Genomic DNA, 25,933 nt, shown 5'->3' with positions numbered 1-25,933 from the left:
GGAAGAAAGAAGATACAGACATAATATAGAAGAGGTCAAGTAAAAAATCCTGTAGGCTGAATTTAAACTGGAAATGTTAGTATGAACAAGAACCCATGATCAGTAATCACAGGTACCCCTAGGGCCCATATTCCTCATTTAAAAAAACAAACAGGGATTTTTGGAGAAATGACTGGATCTAGGTCTAGGTAAAGATTTACAAGATGTTCCTGGAACATCTTGACATAACAGATACCAAGGAAGCTATCAAAGACCACTGGGGTCATGTCAAAAAGATTCAGGAGCTGAGGCACCTGGGTGGCTCTGTCCGTTAAGCATTCGACTCTTGGTTTTGGCTCAGGTCATGATCTCACGGTTGGTGAGTTTGAGCCCTGAGTTGGGCTTTGTGCTGACAGTATGGAGCCTGTTTAGGATTCTCTCTCTCCCTCTCTCTCTGCACTTCCCCAACTCGTGCTCACCTGCACTTGTACTCTCTCTCTCAAAATAAAATAAACTTAAAAAAAAAAAGAAAGATGCTAAGGTGGTGATTTTTAACATAGTCCCATTCAATTCACCGCGATGGCCAAGGCAGAAGATGTATGGGCTTTGGAGAATGCCAGTGGATTCTCTTAAATTTAGTTATGTAAACAGCACTTTAATTGCAACTGCATTTTCAAATATGATCTCTTTACTATAGCAAATCAACCCAGACCCTGGCACTTGGTATGCAGTTATCAATCTGATAAATACTTGTTTCTCCACACCAATAAGCAGAGAATACCAGAAGAGTTTGCTTTCTCATCTGTCAGGAAAGCAATTCACCTGTACTGTTTTACCTCATGGCTGCGGCAGCTCTGACTGTCTGTAAAAATGTAGTCAACAGGACACTGATTGCCTCACCATTCCACAGGATATCATGGTAGTTCAGTACATTGATGATATCGTATTCTTAAGACATAGTAAATAAGAAGCAGCTGTAGTTTTAGACTCCTTGATAAAACACATGTGCCTAAAAGAGTGTGAGATAAACCTCATAAAATCCCAAGGCTCTGCCACCTCAGTACAGAGATGCTTAGAAGGTCCCTTAGGGTTTGGGAGGCAATTCATACCACATTGGGATAAACTGCTGGACACATGTACCAAATAACACCTAAGGACTGTCAACTTTGATTAGGTCCTGGAGCCAGCAACAATTCTCCAGCTGGTCCAAGATGCAAAGCAAGCAACTTGGACATATGATCTAGCAGAATCATGGTGCTCAGCGTATGACTGATGAGGATGCTGGACAAACAGCTCCAATAGAAGAATCAAGATACAAGCCCTGGGGGTGTGGAGCAAAGCTCTGCACTCTTCTATGAATACATAGTCTCTTTTTAAGAAACATCTCCTGGCTGGTAGAGACTGATTGCTTAGTCACGGGACACCAAGGGATCATGTGACCTGAGCTGCCCATTATCCACTGTGTGTTACCCAACACATCAAGCTATAAAATTGGGTATGCGTAGCAACACTCCAAAATCAAACGGAAGTGTTAAATATGAGATTGTACTGAAACAGCTGGTAAAGGCTACACAGGCAGGTCATTTGTGTTCCCAGCACATCTACTCCAGTGGCACCATCACCTCTTCTTTCACTCATTTTAATAGCTTTGTAGGGAGTTGCTTATCAAAAGTGACCTGAAGAAACTAAATAAATAAATAAATAAATAACTATCTGCAGAAATAGGCACTGATTAAAAGTAGACGGCAGGAACAGTATGCTCTGCTTCAGGGTGACTCCGTAGGCAGAGCCTCAAGCAGTACATATGCTGTCCCCCTCCTGAAAGGAAACAAAAAAAGGTACAGATCTACAGAGATGTGTGGGTAGTACCAAATGGTTTAGCTAGAAGGCCATAGACTTGGAAGGAACTAGATTGAAGGGTTGGGGACAGGGATCAATGGGAGAGAGTTGTGAGGTTGGATCTCACACAATGACCCCAGAGCGTGAGGATATTTGTGTCATGTGTGGACGCTCATTGGAGGGCACCCGCTGCAGAGGAGGCTCTCCATAACAGTAGGAAAATGATCTGTGAATATCAGTCCGCATCTTTCCTAATAACGCCAGAGCTGGCTCAGTGTGTTCACAAATAAAGTAAGGGACCACAGTGGCAGAAATGGTTGTTATTTACAGACTCAATAACAGAGCAAGATTTCTCTCCTCACCATGTTGGATCTGGATGGCACCGCTGCTGAGTGCTCACTCTTCCAACAGCAGGGACCCCAGCTTAGCTCCCTATCTGATACCACACCTGGGGAGACCAGATAGGTACCTGGTGGCAGAATAATTGGACCACGCCCACAATGGAGGGGGCAATGATTTGTCCTCACTGGAACAGAAATCTGTCCTATGTATATAGTTCTACCTTTCTTGTCTGCAGGGAAGTATCATCACTATACTCTCTCTTAAGAAGAATAATCAGGGGTACCTGGTGACTCAGCCAGTTGAGCATCCAACTCCTGGTTTCGTCACAGGTGGTGATCTTGCAGTTCATGGGATCGAGCCCCCCCATTGGGATCTGCTCTGGAAGCGCCAAGCCTGCTTGGGATTCTCTCTCTCCCACTTGTACTGTCTCTGTCTCTCTCGAAATAAATAAATAAACTTAAAAAAAGAAGAAGAATCAGATAATGATATATGGGGGAGTGATTAGATATAGAAAGACCAAGTAAAATGTACCATTAAAAAAACCCAAAAGCTACTTGAGTTTAGGTTATGTCTGTCATGATCTACCACAGTCCCTATAATTCTCCTGCTGTGGCACTTCTCATGCTTCTTTATAATGAAAACTCATGAGAGCAGGGCAGGATCTGTTTCACTCTCTCCCTCATATCTCCAACCCTAGCACTGTGCCTGGGATATAACAGAGCTCAACAGATACATGTTGAATGTTTGTTGAATGTGTTCTACATTTTAATATTTATCATAATGCCTTGAAAATATTTTGGTCAAAGTAGGTGCTTAACAGACATTTGTTAAAGGAAAACAAAATATGATCGTTTAGGTCAGAACTCAGGAAACTACAGCATGTGGGTCAAATCTGGCCTGCCAACGGATTTTTATGGCCTATGAACTAACAATAGTTTTTACATTTTTAAAGCGTTATGAAAAATGAAAAGAATAATAATATTTCATGACACAATCCAATTAAAAATGGGCAGAGGATCTGAACAGACATTTTTCTAAAGACATACAGATGGCCAACAGACACATGAAAAGATGCGTCACCATCACCAATCATCAGGGAAATGCAACTCAAAACCTCAGTGAGATATCACCTTATACCTGTCGGAATGGCTAGTATCGAAAGAAAAAGAAGAAACAAGTGTTGGAGAGGTTGTGGGAAAAGGGAATCTTCATACACAGTTGGTGGAGATGTGAACTGGTGAAGCCAGTATGAAAAACAGTATAGACCTTCCTCAAAAACTTAAAAATAGAATTACCATATGATCCAGCTATTTGACTTCTGTGTGTGTACTTAGCTGAAGAAAATGAAAACACTAATTCTAAATGATATATGCACCACTGTGTTCATTGCAGTATTGTTTATAATGGCCAAATGTGGAAACAACCTAAGTGTCCATCAGTAGATAAGTGGGCAAAGAAGGTGTGAGATCTATATCTATAGATAGATATCTTTATGCATATGTATATGTTATATATGACATATATATATATATATATATATATATATATATATGCCATTAAAAAGAATTCGATCTTTGTGCTTATGATAATATGGATGGACCTTAAGAGTATTTTACTAAGTGAAATAAGTCAGATAAAGACAAATATGGTATGATTTTCTTTATTTGTGGAATCTAAAAAACAAAATAAACAAACAAGCAAAACAAAACAAAACACATAGATACAGAGAATATGCTAGTGGCTATCAGAGTGAAAGGGGCTTGTGGGGTAGGTGAAATGGTTGAAGAGGGTCATTTATATGGTGACAGATGGAGCTAGGCTTAATTGTAGTGATTACTTTGTAGTGTATACAAATATTGAATTATGTTGTGCACATAACTAAAACTAATATAATGTCAATACCAATTTTACCTAAATAAATAGATAAATACATACATACATATATACATTCGCCAATAAAGAGAGTGAGCTCATGAAACCGTAGGCTCCCACTCTCCATCTCAATTAAAACAGAACCTCAGAGCCATGCACTCTCTTTCTCTCCCTAACCAGGGCCTTTCTGTGTGGCCCTGGTTTGCTATGCAATCTCTAGGTCTTGTAAGTAATAAACCGTTATTTTTTCAAAGCTTCCTGATGGTTGTTGCCAAAGGGTATCTTACATTCTTAACAAGAACCACAAGGGCTGGTACTGCCACAACATTGGTTATTGATAGGCTGTGACTGGCGCAAAACACTAGCCCTTTACAGGAAAAGCTCACCAACTCCTACACCAGAGCTTCCAAAGCACAGCACATAACCATTTTTAAGACAATGGTTAATATGGTGCTGCCTCCTTCCTTTGCAGAGCACTACTCCTGCACTTCAACTCCACCTAAAAATATTAAACTGTATTTTTTTATATTATGGCTTCTGGGCAAGGTTTAGTGAGAGACTTGTCAACACCCTAGGCCCTTTTTGCCATGTTGGAAACAAGAAGATATATAGTAGCCAAGGTAGATGGATACAGAGAGGTAGGAGAAAAAGACCATCAGAGGAAAAGGGGGAGGCCACACTTTGGCACACTGAATCCATAAAGGAAATTTTACTTCTGTCAGCATCATGTAAACAATGTAATGTGGTCTTTCCCAAAGCTTGGAACTACTTTCACTACAGTAAAGTGTTCATTGTAATTATTGAGAAAATTGTTGTCTTAAAACTGATGTTTACCATAGGGTTTGACCTGTATTTGGTGAAGCTAGGTTTTAAAATAAGACACTGAAGTTTATGAAGGAAACATCAACTTTTCCCAAGGAGAGAAACTGAAGAATTTCTTTTTATTTTTTAATTTTTTTAATTTTTTAATTTTTTAATTTTTCTAGGAATTCAGCCTTTATACCTTTTCCAATGGTATCCAGTGCAGATTTGTAATGGATAATTGTAGGTTGTTAGCACTTGATACAGGTTGTGCTCATGTGTTATTTCTATAAAGTCAAGGTTAAAGTAACTTCAGAAATAAGATTTTTCTAAGTTTCTTTTAACATTTTGCATACAGAAATGGTAAGTTAGTTACAGAGTGAAAATGTATTACATATACAGTAATTACAGAGAAAATAAATGATCAATTTCTTCAAAGTCACAATTGATGCACTGTTTATTTGATGAAGACATCAGCTTTGAAGCTTTTGCTTAAAAAAACAACAACGACACAATCATTTGAAAAAGTTCACATGCTATTTGGAACAGATTACTCTAATTTTTAGAGCAGAACCAATTTTAAACTTTAAATGCAAGAATTTTTTCAAACTATTGTGGCTTTCTAGGAAATAGATTTAAAAATTTTTGTGAATTTTATTTTATTTCATTTTATTTTATTTTTTAATTTACATACAAATTAGGTAGCATATAGTGCAACAATGATTTCAGGAGTAGATTCCTTAGTGCCCCTTACCCATTTAGCGCATCCCCCCTCCCATAACCTCTCCAGTAACCCTCACTTTGTTCTTCATATGTAAGAGTCTCTTCTGTTTTGTCCCCCTCCCTGTTTTTATATTACTTTTGTTTCCCTTCCCTTATGTTCATCTGTTTTGTCTCTTAAAGTCCTCATATGAGTAAAGTCATACGATATTTGTCTTTCTCTAATTTCACTTAGCATAATATCCTCTAGTTCCATCCACATAGTTGCAAATGGCAAGATTTTATTCTTTTTGATTGCTGAGTAATATTCCATTGTGTGTGTGTGTGTGTGTGTGTGTGTGTGTGTGTGTGTACCACATCTTCTTTATCCATTCATCCATCGATGGACATTTGGGTTCTTTCCACACTTTGGCTATTGTTGATAGTGCTGCTATAAACATGGGGGTGCATGTGCTCCTTTGAAACAGCACACTTGTATCCCGTGTATAAATGCCTAGTAGTGCAATTGCTGGGTCATAGGGTAGTTCTATTTTTAGTTTTTTGAGGAACCTCCATGCTGTTTTCCAGAGTGGGTGCACCAGCTTGCATTCCCACCAACAATGCAAAAGAGATCCTCTTTTCCCGCATCCTCACCAACACCTGTTGTTGCCTGAGTTGTTAATGTGAGCCATTCTGACAGGTGTGAGGTGGTATCTTATTGTGGTTTGGATTTGTATTTCCCTGATGATGAGTGATGTGGAGCATTTTTTAATGTGTCGGTTGGCCATCTGGATGTCTTCTTTGGAGAAGTGTCTATTCATGTCTTTTGCCCATTTCTTCACTGGATTATTTGTTTTTTTGGGTGTTGAGTTTGCTAAGTTCTTTATAGATTTTGGATACTAACCTTTATCTGATATGTTGTTTGCAAATATCTTCTCCCATTCTGTTGGTTGTCTTTTAGTTTTGCTGATTGTTTCCTTTGCTGTACAGAAGCTTTTTATTTTAATGAAGTCCCAGTAGTTCATTTTTGCTTTTGTTTCCCTTGCCTCCAGAGACGTGTTGAGTAAGAAGTTGCTGCGGCCAAGATCAAAGAGATTTTTGTCTGCTTTTTCCTCAAGGATTTTGATGGCTTCCTGTCTTACATTGATGTCTTTCATCCATTTTGAGTTTATTTTTGTGTATGGTGTAAGAAAGTGGTCCAGATTTACTCTTCTGCATGTCGCTGTCCAGTTTTCCCAGCACCACTTGCTGAAGAGACTGTCTTTATTCCTTTGGATATTCTTTCCTGCTTTGTCAAAGATTAGTTGGCCATACGTTTGTGGATCCATTTCTGGGTTCTCTATTCTGTTCCACTGATCTGAGTGTCTGTTCTTGTGCCAGTACCATACTGTCTTCATGATTACAGCTTTGTAATACGGCTTGAAGTCTGGAAGAATTTCTTTTCCTGAAATGATTATTTCATTAAATTGGAAAAGTTGATATAATTTTGTTAACTTTTTCAACATTTTCTATAAAACATACCACTGCATTTTGTCTACTATTCATCTGGAATAACCATGTGCTAGTAACTGACTTCCCTTTATTTTTTTGCTTTATGTATTCTTTATCATTTAACTTTATTACAGGCAGGCAGAGCCTGGTCCCTGTTAGAATGACAAGAACTGTTTCTTTAATTACTGTACAAAGACAGTAGTAGTATTCTGGCAGATCCTGTGCTATTCAATCAAACAAGTTTCAATAAAAAAAAAAAAAAGCTGATTTGCCAAAATCAGACATTTGTTAAGTGAAAAAAATTATGTAGGCACTTATTAGCATAAGTGCCTACAGTGACATTCTATTTTTTGAGGTTTACAGCTCTCAGGGAGCGCGTGTTGCTGGAAGTTCTATTTAAAAATTACGTAAGGATTACGATACTCGCATCTACCTGATAGAGGAAAACGAGAAAGGCAAGTGGGTCATTTTAGAAATCACAACTTTTAAGCTAATTGCAATTTCTAAAGTAAACCTAATGGTACTGCAGAGAACAAGAACGTCTCTAATCTAATCTTGGCAGCATTGTGATTTCAAACTGCTAAGCCACACAGTATATTCACTTTTCCTTTGTGTGGGATGCCTATTAACCCTCACCAAGGATCTTTCTCTGTGCCTTGGTTATGTATTGCAGCATTCATGATTGATGAATTGTTGTCAAAGACAGACTCAGGCCCTTGCTTTTTACCAAAAGAACTTTTTACGGAACACAAATGTTTTTCTGAGGGAGAAATGTAGATCTGGTTTCATGCTTTCTTGGTAAGAGATTAAGGAGGATGGTCTAATAGAAACAGGGAATGAGAGCAAACTTGAGAAAGCAATCGCAAGTGATTGGCTTGAATATGGGTAAATATGTGAACATCTTTCTGGACTTACAACTGTCTTCTGAGGAAAAAGCCAATGCTACTGATTGTTTTTCAGAAGTTAAGATGGCTATCACCCAATTGTTTTGCCTTTTACTTAGAACATTAGAAGGAGGGGGCTCCTGGGTGACTCAGTTGGTTACGTGTCCAGCTTTAGCTCAGGTCATGATCTCACAGTTCATGAGTTCGAGCCCTGCTTCGGGCTCTGTGCTGATAGCTCAGAGCCTGGAGTCTGCTTTGGATTCTGTGTCTCCCTCACTCTCTGCCCCTCTCCCACTCACACTCTGTCTCTGTCTGTCTCTCAAAAATAAATAAACATTAAAAAAAACATTTAAAAAAAAAGAACATTAGAAAGAAATACTTACAACCCAATCCAAAATGTCACTTCTAAAGAAAAATTGTGTTCGTATGCCCATGATGACCACAAAGCACAGAAATATTTTCCTTTTTTTCTATCCTTTCAAAACTGTTAAGACAATTTCTTGATCTCTCTCTCACACCTCCAGAAACCTTACTCCTCTATGAATCCTTGTGATCTCATCTACAACATGGATGAGCAATCCTTATTGAGTCCATCTCAACACATGAGAAGACTTGCAACTTACAGGTACTTCTCTGTAACAATATGTACATCCTCCTGATTCAAGTGTATCAAAGTATGTCAGCACTTAGTTGATAGAGCTCATGAAAACTGTGCTTTAATAAGAGGTAGTCTATCTTTGCTCCCAAAGAGAGAATAAAGAATACATAAGAAACAAAGACAAAAAAGCCAATGGAAATAGGAAAAAAATTATTGTTATTTCTAGGCGGTAGGTATTTCTGATGTTTTGTCTAGTTTTCTGTATTTGGAATGCTTCATAATTTTTTAATGGCTTTTCTCAAGAAAAATAAAGCTAAAGAAGTTCCCAGGTACTCAAATTCTAACTGAAGAAATGGAAAGGAAGAGGAGAAATTGCACAGCATTTTTCTTTTTCAGGGGCAGCAAGTTGAAGAAAACTCTGAACTGCTGTTGCATCGGAGGGACGGTGATCGAGGGGGTCCCTGGGAGCAATATTCTTATTCCACTGAAGGAGGTGAGCCAAGATACTTATAAGCTCTAGAGAACCTTTAACACAGGAAGCTATTTATCATAACAAGGTTGGTTGATACTGTTCCCATACTGAACCAATTAGGTTTGCCTATTTCGTCATACTTCATAACTTGGGATGATAGGTTTCCAAGTATGGTACAGTGTAGTAATTGAATTTTGATCAAACACACATGGCCCATAACCCAGTATGTGAAATTTTCAGAACAGTTCACAGCTTTTAAATATCCAGTCAACATGTTGCCAAAAGTACAGGATGTACTTGATGCAAGGGGGAGAGAAAGGGGAGGGCTGACTCTTGGTAGAGCTGTAAAACAAATATTTTTGTTCTTGTTCTCTTCTTATTTTTCAAATAGCAGTGGAGAAAGGCCGTGGGATATCATATCATAACTCAAGTCTTCCCCTTGCTTTTTCCATGCACATAAACATCTTTGAGTCTCATTTCAGATATTTCAGATTATCTTTTTTTTTTTTTGCATGAAACTATTTTCATGTCACAGGACTGTTACACATGACCTGCTAGCATTTCTCATTGCAGAACTATCTAAAGAGTATTTTTTGACTACCTACCAAATGTTAGACACTGGATCTATAGGTTAACTCTTTTAAATAAAGAGATATAATCCCTGCTTTCATGTGATCAACTGTGGATGGAGAGACAGGCATAAAATAATGAAAACATCAATAGTTTTATAACTATAACCTGTGATAATTAACATGAAGAAAAAGTAGAGGGGCACCTGGGTGGCTCAGTTGGTTAAGCGTCCAACTTCGGCTCAGGTCATGATCTTGTGGTTCGTGAGTTCCAGCCCCGTGTCGGGCTCTGTGCTGACAGCTCAGAGCCTGGAGCCTGCTTCGGATTCTGTGTCTCCCTCTCTCTCTGCCCCTCCCCTACTCATGCTCTGTCTCTCTCTGTCTCTCAAAGAATGAGTAAATGTTAAAAAAAAATTTTTTTTTTTAAAAAGTAGAGCATCAGGAAGGACAAAAATGGGGGTCTGATTTATCCAGGAGAAATGGAGAGGGGAAGAGAAGCAGGGAACACATCTCCAAGAAAGTACCATTGAAATTGATCCTTGAAAGATGAGAAGCAATCCAAGAGAGTGGATACATATTCCCAGGAGAAGTAAGCATATAGATAAACCTTGAAGTAGACAAGACTTTGGCAAATTCAAGGATCTGAAGGCTAGTATATTCAGTGAAAAAGAAGCTAAAAAGATAGGCAAGAGACAGATCAAACTTTGCCATGTAAACGATTATGCTAAGATTATAGAAGGATTGTTCAGCCATTCAAAGGTGGTAGGTCAGGGAGTGACATAATGGGAGGCAGGCAAGACAAGAAGCAGAAAGACTAACTAGAACACCTTGACTATTGTCCAGATCAAAAATACTAGTGGCTTCGAATGGAGCAATGGCAGAGGTGAAGAACAGTGGACACCTGTGAGCTATATTTTGGAGAAGTGACATAACTTAGTGATAACTGGACCTGGGAAGTGAGGGAGAGGAAGCCCAAGGAAATCTTCAGGTTTGTGGCTTCAGCAGCTTAATGAATAAAGTCTAGTAAATACTAACCTGTTAGCATAACTCATAAGAATACCCCACAGGGATAGAACTACATCACTCTCACAAGCTCCCATGTCTGTAGTGATACTCTGCTCTCATCAGATTTTAAGGAACAGATGCCTTAATCAGATGGTGGGGATACAGAGAAATTTTCCACCTACATGTACATCAAACTGTTTAAAAAATACTTTTTAATGTTTATTTATTTTTGAGGCGGGGGAGGGGCAGAGAGAAAGGGAGGCACAGAATGTGAAGCAGGCTCCAGGCTCTGAGCTGTCAGCACAAAGCCCAGCGCTACGCGGGGCTCAAACAAACGGGATGAGACATCGTGACGTGAGCGGAAGTTGGACGCTCAATCAGTTGAGCCACCCAGGCGCCCCCACACCAAACTTTTCTTACCATAAGCAGGAGAATGTCTCTGAGATATGAAAATCAGACTTTAACATAAACTTAAAATATTTACTCTCACCTCTACAGACACGGTCATAGATGTCCGGCAGTGGAATAAGGAGAATCTGGAAAAAAAATTGCTCCTTTGAAAATATTTGAAAACCAAGTTTATTTCTTTATTCATTCAATAGATTTTCCTGAGTGTTTTTAGTGTGGAGCATATGAGGTAAATAAGATGTGTTCCCTGCCTTTGCAAAGAGTATATTCTATCAGGGGAGAAAGAGGCATAAAAAAAAAAAAAAAAAAGTCTAATACAGTGCAGCATGTTATATAGATCAAGTAATACAGTTATATTTAGCAGATGATAGGATTATTAATTTTCCGGGGGGAGTGGGGGACAGGCACATGGGCATGGCTATCAAGGCTTTCAGAGAGGTTGCATTTGAGATAAGTCTTGAAGGATAGACAAGAGTTTGCTAAGCAAAGAAGAGGATGGGGGAGATATTCCAAGAGAAGGCAACAGCATAAGACAAGATATGAGGGTCCCAAAGAGCACTGGGTACTTGGGACTAGAGCCCTCAGGGTGTCTGGTCCAAATTGGAAAAGTCGCCTTCCATTCTGAAGTCTGAAAAACACTACCAGTCTAGTCTGACTTACCTGCTATCACTTGAGCCAGACAGGGAATTCTAATTTGAGTGGACCCAAATCAGCAAAAACCTCTTCACTTCATGTGACTACTGCCTGAATATTGCCTGTGTTCATGCAAGTTTGAGGTTGACCTATTGAAATGGGCGGTCCTCCCTCCCACAATCAAAATCAGTCCAACAGCTTGGCCAAGGCCACAGGACCCAGCTTTTAATATACCTAGAAAGAGGCAGCAGTGGCCCAAGGTAATGCTTATGTGGCCTGGAGAGTGCAGATAATAGGATGATCCTGACACTTAGTCTGGCAAACCGGTACAGCTGCCCTCGTACAGCAGTCAGGCGTAGTGAATGACCGCCACCAAAAAAATAAATAAATACAGTATGTGTGTGCATGTGTGTGTGCATGTGTATGTGTGTGATCTTTACATTTGTTTTTAATAGCTATTCAGACAGTCCTTAGAGAGGGAATTGGCAGCTTCAGCTGGAGGCTGCTCCCCCACCTGTCTCCAGGCACTGCAAACACAGCTGTGTAAGGAGACAGCCAAAGCTTCCAAGGAAAGACAGGGTACAATCCAGGGGGTGGGGGGAGCCGGCAATGGGAGCGCCTTTCTCACAAACCCACTTGGGACAGGGCCTGTCTAGCAACCGCAAAAAATTAGCAAGGAGGACATGGTAAGGCCTTTTTTTTTTTTTTTAACTTCACAATAAGTAAAGCCATTCAAGACCCAACTCAATGGCCACTTTAGTAACCACATGCGAAGTAACCGCTTGAGCTAAAGCCGACCCTCAACGGCCACTTTAAAACCATCTATGAAAAGGGGAAGCCAGAGCACTCAATTCAAGCGAAGGGGAGAACGAGGTAACAGGCATCTCCAGCAAGGCACACATTCAGGTTTTCTCCTTGCATCCAGATGACACGTAGAGGATTTATGCGCTATCGCAGAACTCGTGGTTCCTGACACAAAACACAGAACTTCCTGGCAAAGTACCTAGAAACTTCATTTCTATTTCTCCAGGCTGAAAAGCGCAGGCATTTTCAAAGTTCAACTCTAGGAAAGTCAGCAGGGGCGAAATTTCAGCAGCCGCTGATGATCCCAATGTTAGCAATTCGAGAGTGGTCAGGGGGTTGCTGCTCCCCGAACAGAGGGGACATTCGAAGAGGGAAAGATACAAGTCGTTTTAGCAGATGAAAACCAACAAGGAGGTATTTTCGGTATCATTTTAATCGCAAAATAGCACGAACGCGGTCTGTGCCTGCGTGCTACCCAAACGTCGATTTGAATACCACTGAACGCTAGTTTGAAAATTTCCATTTTTGTAATTTGCTTTCCTTTGTGAAGCCAAGACTTGAGAGGGAGCTGGCAGCCGGCTCCAAGTCTGGCACGACTTCACCTCAGACGCACTCGGTTGGTTTGGATGTCGAGGGAGACCGCACAAGAGAGACGGGGAGAGGGAGGAAGCGAGGCAGGGAGCGAAAGAACCTTGGCCGGGGCTGCCCGGCAAGCCGGCCTCCGCGGCGCAGCCAGGGGCTTTGGCTCCACCTGCAGGAATCGGAAGGCACACCGCTCAGATGCCCCGCTTCCGCAGAAACCGGGTGGGGGCGGGGACGGACCTCCGCCGGGGCCTGTCCCAGCCCTTCCCCACGGGGTAAGAGGAGGGGGTGGGGGGAGTTGGGAAGTAGGGATCTCCAACACCGATCAGGAGCGGCAAGCCCTATTCAGTACAGGGATTTGTATTGGGGGGAGAAGAGACATCATGCCCTCCGACAACCTGTTCTTAGTTAAAGGTAAGCCCCATTTGAAGGCCAAAGGCAGTATTCGGTTCTAGTACAGACAGAACGCATAGCATGTGCTCAATTATTGAATACATGAACAAATCCACTCTATCAAACAACAGAGAACGAATGTGATCAAAACCACCACCCCCCCTTTTTTCAGGTGTATTTATGAGTTGTCAAGTATTTTGTTAATGGCTAGTAATTGCTACAAAAATCCTCCACTATCTACATTAGTACTGTGTTCCACCTCCAAGGTGGGCAGCACAAAGTAAGGGTCACCTGTTTCATCTGGCGCCCTTATTTTGCAGGTGAGTAAACAGAGGCATGGAGAGGATTCCCCCCAACCCCCCGCAGTCAACTAGTTTGTTGATGATAGAAATGGTTTGGGGCTAAATTCTCCTAACCTCTCTGGAGTTTGGTTTCTAAAGCAAGAGAATTATTCTACTTTACTGTAGATTGGCCAGCATGGATATGCTCAGCTGATTGGCTATCTCAGGAGGAAATTGGCTTCCCTGCCTACCTGTTGTCCTGTCCCTGAGCTTCTGTCCCAGCTTCTGCTCTGGGCCAAGGCAGCTGCTCATGTTGCTTTACTCCAAATATCAAATGCTGCCTGGAGCTGATGCCAACCCGTTGCTAAACTTATGAATTCATTTTTTCAAGCCTAAAGGACAGAATCTTTGCACTTGTGGGCTTGTAACCTACAAAACAGGCAGGTGCTTTGTTTTAGCAACACAGGTGTCTTCTATCCAGTAGCTAGCACATCTACTTACCCAAAGTGCTTAATAAGCAGTTCTTGAGCTTCCCAGTGATAGTTACAGATGAAGCTGGTATTTACCAATTGAAAAGGAATTTTTGCTGTAGGCAGTTAGCGCTCAGTTTCCAAATAAAGTGAAGATCCTTCTTGTAAATGACTTCATTTGCGTTATGTCAAATGAATATGATCCAGGGAAAGTTGGAGATCAAAAGATCCAGACTCTAACCACAACCCATTTATAAAATGGAAGTAATACTGTCATGACCTCTAAAGGGATTAGAAATGAATCATTATTACAATAATCACAATATTAATAATAGCTTTGAACTGGGGCACCTGGGTAGCTCAGTCAGTTAAGTGTCCGGCTTCAGCTCAGGTCATGATCTTGCAGTTTGTGAGTTTGAGCCCCATGTCGGGCTCTGTGCTGATAGCTCAGAGCCGGGAGCCTGCTTTGGATTCTGTGTCTCCCACTCTCTCTGACCTGCCCCAGCTCACATTCGCGTGCTCTCTCTCTCTCTCTCTCTCTCTCTCTCTCTCAAAAATAAACATTAAAAAAAATAATAATAGCTTTAAACTATTATTGGTGCTTACTACATTCCAGGCTCTCTGCTAAGCCCTGTAAGTACATTATCTAATTCATAACAACTCCATGTAGGTTACAATTATCCCCATTTTACAGAAGGAGATCTGAAGCTCAGAGAGGTTTAAGTACTCACCCATAGTAACAGCTCACAGTGGTGAGACCCAAATCCTATCAGAACCCAAATCCTACCTCACTCCAGACTCCTAAGCACTACGCTATACAATAAATACCTATTGGCTGCTTCCATGCCAGTGACATTCAGATCTTTATCTCTAGTTCTGAGTTCTCATGGGAGCTCTATACTTTATTTCCAATTACTGAAAGAATATCATTAATTATATATTTCACTGCTATTTAAAATTAAAAGGGCCTAAGCTAACCTCCTTCCCTCTTTTCATAAGCATTTGCCATGAACCATCCATGTTCAGACCTCCAAACTCGGTCTAGGACACTGGTTCTCAAATGGGGATGATTTCGCCTTCTGGGGGATATTTGACAATGTCTGAAAACTTTTTTGGCTGTCACAACTCGGGTGAGGGGATGCTGCTGGCATCTAGTGAATAGAGACCACAGGTGCTGCTGAATCGTCTGCAATACGCATGACATCTCCCACAACAAAATTTTATTCTGCCCCAAATGTCAATAGTGCTGAGTTCAAGAAACCCAGGTTTAGGAATATGAAGATGCATCATCAGACAGATCCTATCAATCATCTGATGCATGAGATATATGTGTAAATTTGAAGCACAAAGTTTGCAGAGATAACTGTGTGGTGAGGCGGAGTAAATGCACCTAAGTCTGTAAAGTCCATAATGAGCTATGGGGTGTACTATGGGCTGGGCGGAGGAGGTGATACTTGAGCCAGGCGCAAAGAAGAGATGAGATCTGGATTCCAGATAAAAGAACAAGCAGTGTGCAGGGTGTGTGGGTGTACTTCCAGAATGTGGGCTGATTTTAATTGGAGCGGAGGATGTGTGAAGAGGAGTAGTGGAGAAAAGGAGGTAATGTTGTGCTGGGGCCAGATCAAAGCTTTGAGCGGAGAGAAGGACTTCAGACTTTATTTGTGAGTACTAGGAGGCACATCTAACGTTTTCACATAGAGGACCAATATAATCAAAATGTTCTGGGGCGCCTGGGTGTCTCAGTCAGTAAAGCGTCCGACTCTGGATTTCTACTCAGGTCATGATCTCTCGGTTCATGAGATAGAGCCCTGCCTGGGGGCTCTGTGCTGACAGCTCAGAGCCTTTTGGGATTCTCTCTCTCTCCCTCTCTCTCTCTCTGCCCCTCCACCGTTCGTACACACGCTAATTCTCTCTCTCTCTCTCAAAATAAATAAATAAAATGTTCTGGGGGAAATGAATCTGGTAACTGAATGAAAATGGATTGCAGAGGGGCACCTGGGTGGCTCAGTCAGTTGACCGTCCGACTTCAGCTCAGGTCGTGATCTCACGGTTTTTGAGTTCGAGCCCCTCGTCGGGCTGTGTGCTGACAGCTCAGAGCCTGGAGCCTGCTTCAGATTCTGTGTCTCCTTCTCTCTCTGCCCCTCCCCCCACTTGGGCCAGGTCTCGGTCTCTCAAAAAGAAATAAATGTAAAAAAAAAAAAAAGCAGAAAATGGATTGCAGAGAATAGGAAGCTGGAGAGAGGAAGATAGAACACTACTGCCATACATCCTACTGTTAAAAAAAAAAAACACTTAGCTATTTTTGTTCTTATTAGTAGCAACGAATAAGTGCGGGATTATTGTGAGTCAAAGCTAAACACAGTTTATACACCCTACCTTAGGGTTCACGTACCATCGCAGGGATTTACCCAGTTTACAGACACAGGGACGGTCTTAGCTTGGCTAGGAAGTGGCAGAATCGGGATCTGGCCCCCAAAGCCTCTGCTCCTAACTGCTCTGTGTGCTGGGATTCTTAGCCTCTTGACCAAAGCAGACTGTTCTCTTTTCTAAGGCAGGGCTATAAAATGAGGCAGCCCAGACCCCCTACTGGGAATGGGAAGGTCTGGGACAAACAGCCTCAGGAAATCTGCTCCTCCTTGGCAGTAAGAGCTGACTTTAGGAAGAAAGGGATGTTTCTCTGAGCTAATTTTAGGGGTGTGGGGAGCATAGGCATGTGCCTTATTGCAAACACACCTACACAATAGATTCTCCAAATCGCTCTGGAGTGGAACCGGCTCTTCCCAGGGGGATGGTAAATGAGAGCAGAAATGGGGCCTGGGTTGGGGCATCTGACTCAAAGATAGAGCTTCTTATGTCAGGCCTCTCCCGCCTGATGAGGTAGCAAGCAGAAAGCTATAAAGTGGGGGACTGAAAGGCTGTGACTCAGAAATTCCTTGTTTACTTGGCTCCTGAACAGATCGCTAACGGGATCCAGGTGTGTGCTCTGGTTTTGTTTTAGAGCCATTTGGCCACAGGCAGGGGAAGAGAGGAAAGGTGTTGACCATATCTGTAGGCAGGGTGGGTGGCAGCACTAGAATTGGTGGAGGTGTCGACAAAGGCATGGCCATACAGGCCAGCCGGCACCAGCGGCCACTGGGGGCTTTGGGTGGGTCTGCAACGAGAGGGTCTCTGGTGACCGAGCGCATGAAAGGAGATTCATTACAAGGAGCTAGAGAAGTAAGGAACAAAATGGAGGCCACCACAAGTAACCAAGGACTGGTAGGTGGAGTATGCATGCGTGAGAACCTTCTTGAAGACTTCTAGGACTTTCTGAAAGGAATGAAAATGGTAGAAATTCTCACCGAGAGGGCAGGGAAAGAGAGAGACTTTGAAGGTGTGCTGGTCATCCCCGTGCTTCCGTATGACTCCATTGCAGGTTAACTTTAAACTATTTTGGGAAGTTCATGATCTACAATTTAAAGGTCAAAGATGCTAGGATTCCAGGGCTCTGACTCTTCTTTCTAAAATTCCACTTTAAAGCTTTAAAGAAACATAAATTCTTAATACAATCTCATATTTTGACATTATAAATATGTAGATTAAAAAAATCAGGATACAACCTCTTTTCTGGACTTGATCTCCTCAAGGTCTGGGATTGCATCTGTAGCACTAAACTCAGGAGGTCCTCAAGAAGTATCTGCGAAGTCTAACTCAGTATAACATTCTTCCAAAACATTACAAGTATTCACTAAATGGGGGCACCTGGGTGGCCCAGTAGGTTAAGCGTCCAACTTTGGCTCAGGTCATGATCTCGCAGTTTGTGAGTTCAAGCCCTGCATTGGGCTCTGTGCTGACAGCCTGGAGGCTGGAGCCTGTTTCAGATTCTGTGTCTCCCTCTCTCTCTGCCCCTTGCCTGCTCACACACTCTGTCTGTCTGTCTCTCTTGTTCTCTCAAAAATAAAAAATAAAAAAAGAGTAGGGGCACCTGGGTGGCTCAGTTGGTTAAGTGTCTGACTTCAGCTCGGGTCACGATCTCACGGTTTGTGAGTTCGAGCCCCATGTCAGGCTCTGTGCCGACAGCTCAGAGCCTGGGTCCTGCTTCAGATTCTGTGTCTCCCTCTCTCTCTCTGCCCCTCCTAGCTTGTGCTCTGTGTGTCTCTCTCTCAAAAATAAATAAACATTTTTTAAAAAAAATTTTAAAAAATTTAAAAATTTAGAAAAAAGAGTATTCACTAAATGCATTAAAGTAATTTTTAAATCCAAATTTTATTTTCACCTAAAAAAAAAAAAAGCCTAACCTTATGCATCAATATGCCTGTTTTCACAAAGCCTTTGCCCACAGTCTGTAAGTTGTCCTAATACTAAGACCAAATGCCAAAAAGCAAATGTTTTTTCCTTGAGAAAATCTGGAAGAGGCAATTATACTAAAACACACTACTCAGAAGGATCTGTTTCACTGTCTTTGCTTGTGTCCATGGCATAATTAGGCCTCTTCAAACCAGTGTCCTAAGAAAAGAATGAAAACCAGAAATGAAAGCTCTTATCACTATGGCCTCTCCATTTTGTTGCCCGACATGGGATATTCCTCATGAAAATGAGGGTTGAGATTAAAAGCACAGCTCTCAGGGCTTGAAGGTCTCCACACAACTGAAAATGTCCGTGGTCACTTCACACACACCCTACACTTCAAACGAGCTTGCTTGAATCCAATGTGGTGGATAATATAGTACTTAACCTCGAAGTATCAGGTGGGACTAGCACTTTCATCAGGTAGTCAATGACCCTAACTAGGTTAGCACCCTCAGAGGAAACAGGTAGCCTATTGTAGGTAGCCTATGAACCACTTACTGATTACTAATAATTACGCCAATGGATCTCAACACAGAAAACCTTAAGTCTGAGTGACCTGGAAGGGTCTCAGCATTTTAGCATCTCCTTACTGCTACTGAGCAATCCAGATCTCTCCACATGGGCAGGGTATCCTGAGCAGCTAATGGAGATGCCTCCTTCCAAACCCTATTTATATGCACCAAAGTCCTTCCCCCTAATGAATTTCCAGTGGGGACAATGCCCTCTTGTTGGATCGTCAATCGTTTACATTTCTCTGATCTTTTCTCGCAGCTTCCAATGAGCATCAGTTTTGCGGCAGCCACCTGAGCATCGAACAGGCAATTAATTGGAACAGATTTAATAAATGTACTGGAGAAGGAAGCTGTATGTTTAGGGACGACGGTACTTTCATGGTCATGCATAACGGACTGGGCACTTTTCCACCCACCTGCTTATGCTACCACAGTGAACACAAAATTTACATACCTGGAAGAAAACAGTATTTTCTGAAACGTTAATAATAACTGCAGAAAATTTGTCTATTATGAGTAAACATCTCCATGGCTTAACTTTGCACCATTCTATTCTGGTTAAAAATATCTACAGTGTTACCTCTTATCTTCCTTCTAAAATACACTGGTAGGAAGGCACCTGGGTGACTCAGGCGGTTAAGCGACGGACTCTTGGTTTCGGCTCAGGTCATGATCTCATAAGTTCAAGCCCCACATTGGGCTCTGCACTGACACTACAGAGACAGCTTGGGACTCTTTCTCTCTTCCTCTCTTTTTGCCCCTCCCGCTCTCTCTCAGAATAAACAAGTAAATTTAAAAAAATTAAAAAAATGTAAACATTTAAAAAATTAGAAAATTAAAATAAAATACACTGGTAGTAATTGAAATGAAATTGAAATCCAATCTATTCCACAGAAAAACTGATAAATATACCCAAATATTTTGTACATGTGTATGTATATACATTCAAGGATATACACATACACAAAGATATTTATGACGGTATTAACACAAATGCATATATAAACTTATGTGCAAAGACATTATATATATATATATATATATATATATATATACACACACACACACACTACACAAATGTGTGTAGTGTGTGTGTGTGTATTCATTATGGTTCTGTTTGTACTGGCAAAATGAAATAGACACAAACTAAATGTCCATCAATAGGGGAATGTTTTTTTTTTTTAATTAAGGTATAACCATATAATGCAATACTATGTATCCATTAAAATACTGGAGTAAATGTATTAGGTTAACAATTCTTTCCTGTATAGATCTATAGAAACAGCAATTTTATATGATTCAAATTAATGTATGTATAGACATGAAAAATTTATAAGTGTATTGGTAATTAGAAAAAGCAAGTTATAGAACAGTACATATTGATGTTAAAAATGTAAGAAATAAAAATATAAAAAATAAATGAGAAAGATACTCAGCAAAGAAGTAACATGGTTATTTCTGGGCATTTTACAATGATAACTTTTTAATAATTTCTTTTAAAAATTTGCTCATTACGATTGATTCCAAAGTATTTCTATAACATTTTTCCTCGTCAACAAATTCCAGACACCCGGGAGCTCCATTGGCACAGATGAAGAGAGTAACGAAGAATTAGCCTTAATTATTCAGGCTAAGAAACCCAGATTATTATGAGAACAAGGGTAAAAAGCAGAACTTTGTCTTGGATTATCTCAAGACAATCATCTGAAAACTTCCTGCTTACTTTTCCTGTTTGAACCTGGCTTTTCAGATTAATGTGAAGTGATCTGTTTCTCTGTGATTCAGAACCTCACAGAACTTGGCAGGCAAAGAAATACAAAGAAAGGAAGAAAAGGAAAGGGGAAAGTGGGGGATGAAAGAAGATGGGCGGAACTTGAGAAGGCTTAATAAAGTAATAGAACACACCCCAGACCCTCGGGGAACAAAGGAACAAGGCTGGTGGGAGACAACAGATGTTCTCCTTCCCAAACCATGAAAGCACCACACTCTACACCCAAACTCCTCCTCACTCCAAGGAGTGGCTAATACCACTTACTGGAATATCTGTACAACAAAGGAATTGTTTTTCTGATGATGAGTGTTAAAGGAAAAATCACATTGCCAGGTACCGTGAAGAGCAAGTTATCCAGGTTGTCGATTTCTCTTGATTCTTATTTCTCTAACTCAACTTTATGGAGGTAGAGTTTACATAGAGTAAAAGGCATTCATTTTAATTGTGCATACCCATGACTTGTGACAAAGCCATAGACTTATGCAACCACCACCATAATCACTTTCATGGATTCCATCATCCAAAAACGTTTCTTTGTGCCAATCAGATCCCACTCTCACCCCTCTCCCCAGACAACCACTGATCTGCCTTCTACCGTAGATTATATTTGTCTCATCTAACATTTCATATAAACAGAATTACAGAGTATACACCCTTTGCGTATGTCTTCTTTCACTTAGCATAATGTTTTTGAGATTCATCATGTTGCTGTGTGCATTCATAGGTCATTCCTTTTTATTGCTGAGTAGTATTCCACTGTATGTTTACACTAAACCCACAGTTTATCCATTCACCTATTAGATGACATTTTGGTTGCTTCTAATCCGTGACTACTATAAATAGAGCAGTGGCGAACATTAGTTTGACTCTTATTTTTGGAGTGAGATTCAAATCTGTCCATTTGGTTGGGACATGGAGATGGGAGATGAAACTAATACTACTTAAACATCTACTAGGTAACTTATCAAATATTCATTGATAAACTGTGAGGTAGACGTTATTCTTATTTTACCAATGAGAAAATAGAGGCTCCAAGAAGTTAAAGAACTTGCACAAGGTCACAAAGGTAACAAGTAGCAAATCATTTCAACATCAACACAGGCCCATCTGACTCCTGTTTGACATCCCACAACTCTGTTTTGTCATTGCTGCATTTCGGGCAGATTCGGTAAAGAAAGAGATTCAAAGGCAGAAGGTTTTGAGTAGAGCTAATATGTTGACACATAGATGGGGGAAGCCAAAAAAGGAAGGTGGCAGTGACTGGGCAAAGGAGAAAAGAGAAAGGAAATAGGAGAAGATAAAAGAAGACAGAGAGGAGCGTTCTCTCCATCTCTAAAGAAAGCACCACAAGAGGGATTCTAAAAATCCAGTATGGAGGTGGACTCCCTGCCAGTGGCTCAGGGTCTGAAATATTTCCACCCAAAGCAAAGCTTCAACCACCCATAGCAGCTCCCCCCCCTTTACCAGGCCCTCAGCCATGAAGCTCACAGAAGGCTGGAAGGGGGAATGGGAGCATCTTCCAGTTGGGCAGAGTAGCTGGTTTGCATGGTGTGGATGCCACTCACATTGGTGTGAAGTCAAGAAAGTATCCTTGCTTGGGGTTAGAGAAACTGAAAGTAAATAAGTTGATTCATTGATACAGTTTGAAAGCTACAGAAAAATGAATGATTTGGCTCAAAATTAACTGAAAGCCTACAAAGAGAAAAAAGAGACAAAGAAGAAAATGAAAATATATTGCCTTCAATATGTGTCATGTGGTGAGCTAAGAGCTTGGCCTGATTGTGTTACTCTTCATCACCCTACAAAGTATGTACTATTTTTATTTCCACTGAGGAATATTTATTTATTTAATATTTATTTCCATGAGGAAATTGTGCCTCAAAGAAGTTAAATATCCTGCCCATGGTCACACAGTAAATGGCAGAGTCGGGACTCCAGCTAACTAACCACTACTCTATCCTGTTCCCAGGAACCGTATACCAGCTGGGCAAGAAAAATGTGTAAAACATAATCCAGCCCTTTGAAGAGCTCATGGCTAAACACTGGATGATACTTTCACTTTGGGCAAGTGGCCTAACGTTTCTGATAAAAATGGGAATTAACAGCCTGTCTCTTACCCTCATCAAAGGGTTCACTTATTTATTGCACAAGTTCTTATTAAACATTTAGTATGTGCCAGTCATAGTGCTAAAACTCCCTCATGGAGTTTATATTCTAGAAAGAAGGCAATAATGATGTATAAAATAGATATATAAGTAAAGAGAGCGAAAGAGATAAAGAGGGAGAAGGAGGGAGGGAGGGAGAAAATGTACTAGTCAGGGTTCTCCAGAGAACTGAACCAATAGGAGATACATAAGGATTTAATTATTAAAAAGATCAGATTGATAATAAGGAATTGGTTCATATAATTATGGAGGCTAAGTCTCATGGTCTGCTATCAAGGATAGAGATGCAGGAAATCCAGGGTGTAATTCTGAGAATCACAGAGCCAGCAGTGTAACTCTCAGTTGAGGGTAGGAGAAGACCGAAGTCTGCAGCTCAAGCAGTCAGGCAAAGAGCAAATTCCTTCTTTCTGTCTTTTTCTTCTATTCAGGCTCTCACCAGATTGGGTGAGGCCCACCCACACTAGGTGGGGCAATGTGCTTTACTGAATCCACTGATTCAAATGCTAATCTTATCTGGAAGTACCATCACAGACACACCCAGAAACAATGTTTAATCTGGGCACCTTGTATCCCAGGAAAGTTGACACCTAAACCATTGAAAGAAAGAAAGAAGGAAGGAAAAAGGAAGATATTTTGGACAGCAATAAATGACATGAGCAAAAGGAAATTAAGTAATGGGATAAGGGATTTTAGATTGAGAGGTAATTGTTACTTTGCAAAAGGCGGTGAGAGATGTTCTCTGTAAAGTGAGACGTTGAGGGGCACTTGGGTGGCTTGGTCGGTTAAGCGTCCGACTTCGGCTCAGGTCATGATCACGGTCAGTGAGTTCGAGCTCCTCGTCGGGCTCTGTGCTGACTGCTCAGAGCCTGGAGCCTGTTTCGGATTCTGTGTCTCCCTCTCTCTCTGCCCCTCCCCTGTTCACGCTCTGTCTCTCTCTGTCTCAAAAATAAATAAAAACGTTAAAAAAAAAATTAAAAAAAAAAAAAAAGTGAGACGTTGAACTGAGACCTGATTAATGAAAAGGATCCAGCCATGTGTAAGTCCAAGGACAGTGAGCTCCAGGTGAAGGGAACAACAAGCGCAAAGACTTTAAGGCAGACAAGGTCATGGCACAGTTGAGGAACAGAAGGAAGCCACGGTTGGTAAAACATGATGACCAAGGAGAATGATAAGATGTAAAATCAAAGAGGCAAGAAGGGACCAGATCACAGAGGACTGAAATTTGGATTTTACTGTAACTGCGATGACAAGTCATGGGAAGATTTTTGAGTAAGGAAGTGACATGACCTTATTTCCATCTCTCACAGACCACCCTGGCTGCTCAGTGGAGAATGGGTTTGAGGAGCACTCAAGGAAAAGCAAACAGGAAGAGCAGTGAGAAACTCGTTATAGCAGGTCGACTGAGAGATGATACTGGCTCAGACAACGGTGGGGACTACGAAGTGGAAACTAGCTGTTGGATGCAGGAGTTATTTTGGAAGTATAGCCCATAGGATTTGCTGATGAATTGAGAAATCAGGGGTGACTTTCAGGATTTTGGCTTAGACAACTGTTTTTTGTTTTGTTTTGTTTTTTTTTAATGTTTATTTATTTTTGAGACAGAGACAGAGCATGAACGGGGGAGGGTCAGAGAGAGGGAGACACAGAATCCGAAACAGGCTCCAGGCTCCGAGCTGTCAGCACAGAGCCTGATGCGGGGCTCGAACTCACAGACCGTGAGATCGTGACCTGAGCTGAAGTCGGAGGCTTAACCGACTGAGCCACCCAGGTGCCCCAACTTAGACAACTGTTTGAATGGTAGAATCCTTAGCTGAGAATAGGAAGAAAATACATGTGGTTAATTTTAGACTGGAAAAGCATTTACAAACTACAAAGTGCTCTCCAAAAGCAAAGTGCCACTGAAGACAGAAACCACAAGTCCCAGAGCTGCAAGGAACTGAATTCCACTAACAACTTCAATGAGCTTCCAAGTAGATTCTTCCCTTGTTGAGCCTCCTGATGAGAAGGTACCCCTGGATGGCATCTTGATTGCAGTCTTGGTGATTCTGAGCAAGGAAACCAGCCACCCCATGCATGTACTCCATACCCACAGAAACTGTGACATAACTAAAGGTTGTTGCTTCAAGTGGCTAAGTTTGTTACACAGCAGTGGATAATGAATACGGGTAAAGAGTAAATTACCGAGTAGCAGAAAGCCCTGAAGTGCTTTTGATACAAACCTAAAACATAGGGACCCATTTGGTCCCAACTGGGCCCAGCCACACCTGGCTCTCCACTCCAGGGCCAGGAGCATCTTCTCCTTCAGGGAAAGGAGATTTGATGATAATATGACAATCTTTGTTATTCTCTCTTCCTTGCCTACCACAACAGTCCCAATACTAAGTCACTCTCTTCTTTGCTCTTTCACCACATTTGGTTTTGCTAAACTTGTGGAAATGCATTTAACTCAGGAAGACTTGTGTCTATAAGACTGGGATTTTTTCTGCTAAAGGGATAAGAAGGAGTTCTTTTAAAACTGAGACCACAGCTCCCACCTGCTTCTTGAAATCTTTCCAGACCATAGGGCCACAGGGCTGGGAGAGATGGTGATGAGCATACAATTAATTCTCCCAACAGGTGTCTGAATCCTCCACAGCCTGTCTGCCATGGCTTCCCACTTGAACACCTCCAAGGAGGAAGCATGGAGACAGGTGGACCTGATTCTAAATTCTAGCTTTATTTCCTACTACCTGTGCATCATGAACAAGTTCCTTCAACTCTCTGAGCCTCAGTTTCTTCATCTGTAAATCTGGGACAGGAATAGCTTTGCAGAGTAGTTTTGATTGACCTAACATGTGAAGCTCCGACCCTTGCTTCTCCCTCTGTCTCCCTCTAGTGATGAAAAACTCCAGCCCAGTTTATTTTCCTCCCTTCTCTGATTTCTTTTCATCTTTAACAACCATACTGGACACCTAATCATATGCTGTGTTTTATTGTTCCTCAATTACTTTGTACGCATGACTCATGACCTACTGAGAAGGTTGAGGACAGGCAG

At 41.3% G+C, this 25,933-nt stretch overlaps 1 protein-coding gene across 3 annotated transcripts in view; it reads right to left on the bottom strand.

Moving 5' to 3' along the window:
- Positions 1–3,806: 3,806 nt before the first annotated feature.
- The window catches only part of TM2D1 (TM2 domain containing 1), a 94,028-nt gene continuing 71,901 nt past the window's right edge, over positions 3,807–25,933 (bottom strand). The window contains exons 7-8 of one of the 3 annotated variants that reach the window (XR_008419404.1): positions 11,042–11,087; positions 3,807–6,976 (exon numbers count right to left, since the gene is read on the bottom strand). The gene's annotated coding sequence lies outside the window, so the exon portion shown is untranslated. Of the gene's footprint in view, positions 6,977–11,040; positions 11,088–25,933 lie in introns of those variants that run through there. The other 2 variants (XM_053894609.1, XM_053894615.1) reach the window with 2 other exon arrangements.

Source organism: Panthera pardus, unplaced genomic scaffold, assembly GCF_024362965.1.
Source record: "Panthera pardus isolate Hobbes unplaced genomic scaffold, ASM2436296v1 HiC_scaffold_11, whole genome shotgun sequence".
NCBI classification, from domain to species: Eukaryota; Metazoa; Chordata; class Mammalia; order Carnivora; family Felidae; genus Panthera; species Panthera pardus.
This window is presented reverse-complemented; position numbering and strand designations above follow the sequence as displayed.